The 10,337-nt window shown below is 42.0% G+C and overlaps 1 long non-coding RNA gene across 1 annotated transcript in view; it reads right to left on the bottom strand.

The window, feature by feature from the left end:
• Nucleotides 1–2,286: 2,286 nt before the first annotated feature.
• The window catches only part of LOC113456639, a 13,315-nt gene continuing 5,264 nt past the window's right edge, over nt 2,287–10,337 (bottom strand). The window contains exon 3 of the long non-coding RNA XR_003377393.1: nt 2,287–2,849. This is a non-coding gene — a long non-coding RNA (uncharacterized LOC113456639). The remainder of the gene's footprint in view (nt 2,850–10,337) is intronic.

Here is a 10,337-nt window from a genome sequence, read left to right as displayed (position 1 = left end):
AAAGTCTCCTCTTCCCCTTTATTTGTAAAGTGTGGATAACACAGGGGCGGCTGTGAGCACGACCGCTGCGCCACCTATTGGACAGGACTTGACTTACACTGCTATTTGTCTCCTGTGTCTACACAACAATCCCAAGGTTTCTCTTGGGACAATAGAGGAGTCTGCTGATTGGTTTCATGGAAATTATTTAGGAGAAGAGAGTTTGAACATTATCTAGTAATCATTAACTAAGTGAGGAGGAGCAGGGGGACAAGAGAAGTCTTCACACCTGCCCTTGACAGGGTGAGGGTCATGTGGTGTGTTACAGAACCTCACTGGGCAGGTCCTGAGGAAGGAAGATACATTTAAGGTGGAAAAAGAACGCTTGAGACAGAAAATAACAATGTGCTCAAAAGCACAGCCAAAGTGCCTTTGAGATCAGTAAGCTGCTGTGTAATCAGATCTTTGCATCCAAGGAAGAGGAGGTGATGACAGTGATTAATAGCCAATTTTTACAGAGCTTCAGTCAGTGTGTACAAAGTCCGTTTAAACATCTGACCTATGGGGAGTTTGACAGCACAATGCTAACACCGAGGGCTGAGCTAAATCCTGCTCTAAATCTGTTGTATTTGATAACTGTTGCATTCAACATCTATTTAACTTCTCTCTGTTTAATCTTTTTTTTTTTTTAACCTTAAAACAAAGCCTATTTGGGGCTGGAGAGATAGCTCAGCAGTTAAGAGCACTGACTTCTCTTTCAGAAGACCCAGGTTCAATATCCAGCACATGGCAGTTCATAACTAACTGTCTGTAACTCCAGTTCTAGGGGATCGAACACACTCACACAGGCATACATGCAGGCAAAACACCATTGCACATAAAATAAAAATAAATATTTAAAAAAATTAAAAAAAAACCTATTTCACAGGGCTCTTGTCAGGATTAAATGTCCGTCAAGTGTCAAGTTCTTACATACTAACCAGCAGTTAATAACGGCAGTCACCAGTAGCTATCATAAGCTATTATGTTATTTATGATGTAGAATACTAGTGTCACAGAGGAAGAAATCAGGTGAGCAGCTGAAGTGGGACACTAAATTCTATATATTTTTAAAAGCTGTACAAAAGACTTCAGACTGCAAAAGTAGGCTGGGCACTAAGAGTTAAGAACCCTCAATTACAGCCTTATATTTGGGTTTCATACACTGCAGGTTTTGGGAAGCTACTTAAGATCCTTCAGCTGGACAGACTTTAGAATCAGAGTTCTACTTCTGAGAGAATTTAGAACCTGCTCAGTGAATCCACACAGCTCACAATCAGTGAGTATAATTATAAGGATAATAAAGATGTGTTGAACACTTACCTATGAAGTGTTGTGGAATATTAGTTAAACTATATAAAGATGTGTTACATTTATGTTGTAGAATATTACTTTAACTATGTTAAGCTGTGCTGCATTTGTTTAACTATGTAAAGATCTGTTACATTTGTTTCCCCTTACCTGCTTAAGGCACCGGATTGGTCTAATAAAGAGCTGAATGGCAAACAAACAAAGAAAGAAAAGAAAAAGAAAAGGTCTCCTCTTTCCCTTATTTGTAAAGGGTGGCTAAGAATGCTTGTGGATTATAGATGCGCGGCTGTGAGCACGACCCCTGCGCCACCTATTGGACGTGCCAGGCAACAGAGGACTAGGAGGGGCTGGTGGGCAATGAGGATTAGTAGGAAGAATGAGAGAAAAAGAGCAGGAAAAGCCAGGGGACAGTCAGCCAGGCAACTGCCAGCCAAACAGACATGAAGAAAGCAGGAAAGGACATATAGAATGAAAGAAAGGTAAAAAGCACCAAGGCAAAAATGTAGATGACTAGAAATAGGTTAAAAATAAGTTATAAGAGCTAGCAGAACAAGCCTAAACTAAGGCCCAGCATTCATAACTAATAAGTCTTCCTGTCATAATTTGGGGGCTGGCAGTCCAAGAAAGCCTGCTACACTGAAGCATGTGGAAATATTTTTACATTCCATATTGGTTTTGAGAAAAACTGTGGGGCTGGTGAGATTGTTCAGTGGGTAAAACTGCTTGTTGCCCAAGTCTCATGATCTGATTTCAATGCCAGAGCCCATGATGGATGGACAGAACTGAATCCTGAAGTGGTACCCTGACCTCTACACAAACTCTGTGGCACACATACATCACACACAATACATCTCTCTCTCTCTCTCTCTCTCTCACACACACACACACACACACACACACACACACAACTGTTGGACAAATCTCATCATTTAAAAAATTTGTAACAAGATGGCTCTTAATATTTTATTTCTAACGTTTTAAGTAGAAAGGTTTACAAACTTTTATTCCACAAATACTTTTCGAACATTACATCCAATTTTCAGTGTCGGGGTGTTCCTCGGGATATGAGTGTGCGGGGACACAAAGCTGGTGAAGTGATGGGCTGAATGCTTGCTCCTTCCTCCCCATGGGTGGAGAAGATCTTTTAAGACAGGAAGGTGCCTCTCTAAAATTATACTCAGACAGTGGCCTGTGAAGAGCGAGGGCGGGCTCTGGGGCTCTTCCCCTGAATACAAGGAAGGAAGTGATTCTGAGTCCTGGGCACCTCTGGTCATCAGCTGAGACTCTGGAAGAGCAGAGGAGGAGGGGGCTGGCATTGGGATGGGCAGGAAGACCTCCGTAGTTACCACATACCACCTGATGAACTCTATCTCACCAGGCAGCCAAGAGTTCTGGTGAATCCACTCCGTGCCAGGGACCTGGAATTGTGCAACTTCTAGTTCTGATTCCACGCCATCATACATAGTAAGCCCTTCAGAAGTTAACACCACTCTCCGTATCCAACAGATAAAGAAACAGGCCTGTGGCAGAGCAAAGATTTGTTTTGGGGGTCATATAGCAGCAAATAGCAATATTCGGGGCCCATGCCTTACTTGAATTTGGCTCTTTATAATCCATGCCATGGTAAAGTGATGGTCAGAAAAATCTTTTCCCAAAGTATAGAGAGCACATAGCAGAGAAGGTCTCAGAGGTCTAGGAATAGGTGCTTCAAATCCTGGGAACAGCTCTAGCCAGCTTCTCAGATGTAGGCTGGCTACCTTAGGGGACTTATACCTTCTTTATGTAAATGACACAGACCTTGTGTTTCTGCAAGAGACCACCCAGGAGCAGAAATGAGATCTGCCGTTTCTTCACCCAGTTTGTTGGATACAGAAAAAGGACTTTTGGGTCCATCAGACAACATAGCTATGGGAACCAATGGCTGGGTGTTTAAAGACCTGGTGTAGCCCCCATTCTGTCTCTGTCCTTTATGTGTCTCTGGCAGCCCCCAGACGCTTTGGAATTTAGATTTTGTTTCCTTATCTGTGACATGAGACATTTGTGTCAAGTTATCTGGATTTCTGAGTTAGAATCCAGAACTGGTAACTTGATGGTGAGCTAGGTCAAATACAGTTTTCTACCAGACTCATCTCTAAGCACAGATGTTCCCTATCTAGACTGACTCTGTCATCTGGGGTAGACAGGATTTCATACGGAGTTTTCCACGTACATCAACATGATACCTACTCCGGGTTTTGAATATGAGTTTTTCTACACAAGAGATCACTATTATTTGAAGGAGGAGAAAATATAAAATATGGTCATTAAGTCTCTCAGTTTCAGCTTCCTCACCTAAAAAGTCTGGAAAATAACTACATTTCTTGGTTGTGAGTTTAAATAAGAAACTTTATAATACCCAGGATAATATCTGGTATATATTTCAATTTACCACTTACAGGTTTCCCTTTTCACTGACATTACTTTGGGCCTAGTCTAGGTTTCCATCTCACCTGGGCTTCTGAAAAGAAAAAAAACAAAACTCTTGTTCCCATGTCTCCAATCTTGCCTCTGCAATTTCACTCCTCTCAATAGCCAGAGTGATATTTTGTATATAAATTAGTTCATAAGTCTCCCTTGGTTGAAAGCTCTTCACGATTTCTCACTGAGAGAAAAGCTCAGATCCCTCCCGATGGGCACAGATCCTTCCGGCCTGACCCCTGCCTGCCTCTCTATGGCTTTATCGCTTGCCATTTTCTCTGCTCAAGTACACACTGTTCTCTGCCTCACTATGACTTGGATTCTGGTCTCAACTTACATATCATTTCCTCAAAAAGACTTCCCTGGACTCTCCTGAGTAATTTTCTCTCAAAGATCTCCCTGTCCTCATTATTGCCTCTCCTAATATTCCAGGATTTACACAATTTACGCTTAATCATTTATATGCACTACTACCACCACCCCCACACAAATATAAGCACTTTTAAGCACAGCGATCAAATCTATTTTACATCCCTCTTACCCAATACAATCTGAAGATGTGGTTCACAGGGAATAGTTATTAACAGTTGAGCAGTGGACACTCAGTTTACTTTGTTTTCTTTCTCAAAAATACTGTTTCATGTGTCCGGGGCTATTCACTTACTTCAGAGCTATGGGTGTGACACTGGGAACTGAGATCCGGGCTTAAACCCAGGATCTTGAACAGGTCTGCTGTGTGATGCAGGACAACTTCCTCAGGTTTTTTTGAACTTTGGTTTCTTATTCATTTAATGTGGAGTTTTGACATCTACTTCAAAAACACGATATGAAGGTACAATGAAAGTGAATGGGAAGCACTTTTATCGCAAATAACTACAATAATTCTGAGTACTTTTAGTTCTAGGGTATAATACTTCTTTTTCACAGAAGACAACAAACTTTTGGGTTAGCATACCTGGATTCCAGCCCTAAAATAGGTTCCATATCTCTGAACCTCATTTTCCTTATCAATGAATAGATTTACTATTTCCTTCCTACTCACCACACAAGGCCATTAGGGGGCTTATACAGCTTGCACGGACAAGGCTCTGTAAGCTAGAAAGGGCTTCATGTAAAAGTAAAGGCCTATTTTTATGAATCCCTGGCTCACCTCCCGAGGAGACTCTGGGTAAATAAGATAAGGTTGAAGTAATGTTCCCAGTGACGAGAGCCAAGGAGAGTGCTTTGGCCCGGAAGCCAAGTTCAGACCTGGCTCCCGTGGGGCCAAGTCTCTGTTTAATTCCCAGTTAAAGACTACACCTCAGGGAGTTGAGTAAAAGAGAGGGGAGAAAAGTCCCCAAACAAGACATGGCTTATTTGCCTGCTCTACTGTCTGCCCATATAGAGGACTTGGCAGGTCTTTGTCTAGGCCTAATCCTCTCGGCTCTTCCTCCCAGGCCAGGTATACAGACTTACTAGAAGTCCTGAGAGAAGGACATTTTATCAGCTGAACTGGTAACAACTAGCTTCACGCCTCTTCACTGCCTGTCCGTCCTCCGGAATGGCATGGAAAACAGATTTTCCTGGATGTCCAGGGAGGCAGTGTTAAAGTGCACAGGAACAGCACATGATCTGATATGGCCATCCATCCATTTGCTTGTGACTGGGACAAGTTCTAAGCCTCAAGCTGAGACTATGTAAGATGATAAGAGATGTTAGATACTAGGATCTTTGGTACCATTTCCAGCTAGTGGTATGCCGCTGGTAAATGTTTAACTACCAGCTCTCCTAGTATAGTTTTGATGAGAATGTTGGTCAATACTTTAGTATAAGGAACATAAAAATGAAATAACAAAGGCGTCTATTGAAATCTTATTGACCTATGAATGGCGCAAATGGTTTGTTGAAAATGATTGTTTTCAAGTACTGTAAAACTATTTACTCGATTGTGTGTATGTATTGTGCATGTATGTGTGTGCGCACGTGTGTACACATGTGCATGTGTATGATGTATGTTCCGAGTATGGGTACAAGTCTACCAAGGTTTGGGAATGTGGAGGCAGATGAGAACAATGTAGGAGTCAGTCCTTGCCTCGCACCTTGGCTCCAGACAGGTCTCTCGCTGTGCACTGCTGTGGAAGGGCTAGCTGGCTCCCAGCTTCTGGTGGTTCTGTCTCTGTATCTCATCCTCCTGAATGCAGGCACTGGAATCACAGATGGTTGAGTTTACATGGGATGCAGGGCATCAGGCTTGTGACAAGTGCTTTTCCCACTAAACCTTCTTTTTGTATGTGATTTTCATAATTTAACAGTAGTAGACATAAAATAATTAACATTTACTCTATCATTTAATCTTAAGTCTAGATTAGATGATTAATAAAATAGGCTTGATATGAGTCTCTGGGTTCAATTCCTGCCCTTAGGGGAAAAAGACAAAAAAAATGTAAACTTTGGAGTTGCTAGTGACAGAAATCAGGAGCAACGACGGTTAAGGTTAAAGGGATGGAAAAGGCAAGAGAATATAATTAGTCTTCACTGAAGGCCTCTGTGTGCCTCAAACTTCTAGATAATCTTTACATCTTGAACCATACTAATGAGAAAAAAAAATGGAACTCAGAATAAGTAACTCCCTTCCTTCAAGCAGCCTGGCACTGCTATCTGAATTCAGATCTGTTCACTCTAAAGTGCTGGACTACGCTGCACACTGTACCACCCACAACGCTGTGCTGCTATCTCTTTACATGTGTGTGGTGTAGAATAGGCTGGTGGGTTAAGGGAGTCCTGACGGAACTGGATATACAGACGTAAAGCTCAGAGACCCAATAACAACCTCTTCCACTGACCAAGCTTTCTTTACATCATTAGAACGTCTATATCCAGTCTCTATCCCCAAGATCTTTCCACTGTACCACACATGCCATACTGCTTCATACACAAGACACATCATAAACACCCCAGTATCAGGTGCATCTCAGTGCTTTCACGCTGGAACCAGAGGACGGCAGTGTTGAGTCACAGCAGGCACCATGCTAATAATAGGAATTATGCCTGTGGAAATATTCTCCAGACATGGAAGAGAGCACGTTACTCACACTGTAAGTGGTCCCCATGGGCTGCCCATCCCTAGTGGTTGGTCCACATTCCCACTCTGAGTGTGGAAGGAGGTGTGGCAGTGCTGAGCAACACAGAGATTTGTCGTCAGACAGACTTGGGTTGGAATCTCAGCTCTGGGTCTCCAGTCATCTTGGACACACAGTGTCACTTCTGAGAATTTGTTTCTTAATTTGTGGGTATGCTGAAACAGCACACTTCATCATCCTTCTCTCCGAGCCTGCTCCTCCTCCTCTGTTCTCCGTCTGAAACAAACTCACCAAGCTTCCCAAGCTAGAAACTCAAGTGTAAACCTTGACTTCTCTTCTTCACTCAATTCCCTTTTTCCCCACATGCCAACCTAACCATGAGTTCGATGGTGCTTCCTCTTGAAGCTTCTATTCTGTTCTGGCTCTGCTCTAATTTGCCTGGATTATTGTTGGCATTTGTTTTAAAGTAAGAAAAACTTTATACAAGATAGTTGGATTCTTACTCTTGCTTCTGGACTTAGAAACTGATTCTTTGACACGCTTTTTTTTTGTTGTTAGTTTGTTTTGTTTTTCAACATAGGGTTTCTCTGCGTAGCCCTGGATGTCCTGGAACTTGCTTTGTAGACAAGGCTGGCTTCAAATTCAGAGATATGCCAGTCTCTACTGGAATTAAAGGAGGAGCTGCCACCACCACCCAGCCATTGACATGTTTAATCCCCAGAAACTAGGTAAAGAACCAGATGCAGTGGTACACATCTGTAATTAAGCATTTCTACAGAGGATAAAGGTGGAAACAGAATTGCCCAGAAGCTTCCAGGCAAGCATGCATGGAGTATATGGTGCAGCAGGAGAAACAACAACAAAAAAGACCCTGACTCAACAAGGTCCAAGGTGAGAACCAACCCTTGAAAATCATCCTCTAAACTCTATACAAACACACACCATGGCACACGTGTACAATAATAACACACCCAACCCAAGAAGTTAATTAATTAGAATGATGTCCAGGTCAAAGTGAGGTGTGAGTTTATTTTCTAGTCTTGCTCACTGAAAGACCCTACAAGCAATGGCATCATAGAGGCAGTGAGGAATGACACTTAGCACTTAGATCTGTTGTTTAGCCAGGTTGACCTTAAAGTTACTACCTTCATACCTCAGACCCACAAGAACTTGTAGTTGTGTGCCACCATGTCTAGCCCCAGCATTTTTTTTTTAAAAAAGCATTCTCCACTAAATGGAACTAGAGTTTTTAGGAAAACCAAATTATTCCCATGCAAGGGCTAGCAGAGTACAAAGTGAGCCTGATACACAGTTACGGAAAGCCAGGGAAGGAAGTCTAACACATGAAGAAACGCTGAAGGAACAACAAAGGCAGTAAGGCTGGAAAAGGCTGTTGTATCAACGTGGATAATGGTAGTAATGACTGCAGGCATAAGATACCATGCACAGGCCGGGTGGTGGTGGTGCATGCCTTTAATCCCAGCACTCGGGAGGCAGAGGCAGGTGGATCTCTGTGAGTTCGAGACCAGTCTGGTCTACAGAACTAGTTCCCGGACAGGCTCCAAAACCACAGAGAAACCCTGTCTCGAAAAACCAAAAAAAAAAAAAAAAGATACCATACACAGCGAAAAACAGAAGTCAAAGGGGACAAAGTTGATAAAGCAACAAATAAAAGATAACAAAGAGGCTTTCCTATATTGCAGGAAGAAAAAATTATAAGGAATAATGATGGAATTAGACAATTATTTGGTGATCTCTATAGTAATACCTGTTTCAAATAAGCATCATCAATTAATGTTAAAATTTGTGGGTATTCTCAAATGATCTTCCCAAAAGACATGCATTAAGCACAGAGCTAAAATAGTCACTTTACCAATAGTCCCAGCTACTGGTGGGGAGAGGAGCAGAGGGTTACTTGAGTCCATGAGTTTAAGACAGTCCTAAGCGCATGCATAAACCTCCATCTCAAAAACAAAAACCAAAGGAAAAAAGACACAAGATGGAAAGCTGTTTTTATGTAGAGAAATCCGGTAGATGCCACTTTGAACAAGTGAACTAAGTTGCTGTTGCCATGGGATACACAGCCATCACACACCTGAGTGAGTCACTGAGACAGTATACCAGCTCTGCAGTATTCCTGCAGATATGCATAATCTTGAATTTAGTTATGAAGAAACATCAAAACTCAAGTTAAAACAAAAGCTTATAAAATAAACACATTTTTCAAAACTGTCAAGTCACAAAAGACAAGACTAAGAAACTGTTCCAGTTTAAAGAAAAAAAACTTTAAAACTATTTTACAGATTCATTTTTATTAAAATATTTAAAATATTTCTATTTCTCTCTGTTGTGTGCATGTGTGTGTATGTGTATGCCTCAAGTATACAAGGTACTGAGGAGGTCAGAAAAGGGTGTTGGGTCCCTGAGAGTTAAGAGTTACAGGTGGTTTTGAGCCTCCTGATGTTTGTTAGTTGCTGGGAATAGACTTTGGTTCTTCTGGAAGAACAGCAAACATGCAGCCACTGAGTCATCGTCCAGGCCCCCAACAACTACTTATAATGTGTGATCCCATATTGTAGTCTAGACCAGAATAAAAGAAGTTCACTTTCCTTCTTCTTTTTCTTTGGGAGGGGGGATGGGAAGGGAATAAAGGTCTCATGACATAGCCCTAGCTGGCCCGTAACTCACTATGTAGACTAGCTAGCCTAGCCTCAAACTCATATAGATCTACCTGCCTCTGCCTCCCAAGAGCTGGGATTAAAGGCATGAATCACCATGCCCAACAATTATTTTCTTTTTCTATGAAAGATATTAGTAGACACGACAAAATTTGAATAAATTCAAAGATCATAATACTATACTTATGTAATGTTTCTAATCTTTGCAATTATACTATATCTGTACTATTGTGAGGAAATATACTAAAATATTTAAGAACAAAGGATTAGAAAATAATTATTTGCTAGGCAGTGATGTATGACTTTAATCCCAGCACTCGGGAGGCAGAGGCAGGTGGATCTCAGTGAGTTCGAGGCCAACCTGGTCTACAAAGCCGGGGCTGTTACACAGACAGACCCCTGTCTTGGAAAACTAATAATAACAACAAGTAATCTGGGGTGCCCAGCCTCAACTGATATATCTATGACATAACTCCTGTACCTAAGACTCAGGGAACATCACAGAAGAAAGGAACAGAGGCAGAGGACCAGGGAAGTTGCTGTGAGATTGTTTCCTAGAAACGATAGGGAAGCTTCGCCTCAACAATATGGTTGCCTAAACAAGACCCACAGAAACACACTAATAAACATGCTAACGTCGAAAGGGGAAATCTCCCAGGGCCCCATCCACATACAAAGAACAACAGGCAACTAAGGGATGCTAAGAGTGGGAGAAACAGTCTTCCCCAGGGATGGGTCTCCTAACTGGTTATTCCCCAGGGATGGGTCTCCTAACTGGTTATTCCCCAGGGATGGGTCTCCTAACTGGTTATTC

Source organism: Microtus ochrogaster, chromosome 10, assembly GCF_000317375.1.
Source record: "Microtus ochrogaster isolate Prairie Vole_2 chromosome 10, MicOch1.0, whole genome shotgun sequence".
In the NCBI taxonomy this organism is placed as follows: Eukaryota; Metazoa; Chordata; class Mammalia; order Rodentia; family Cricetidae; genus Microtus; species Microtus ochrogaster.
This window is presented reverse-complemented; position numbering and strand designations above follow the sequence as displayed.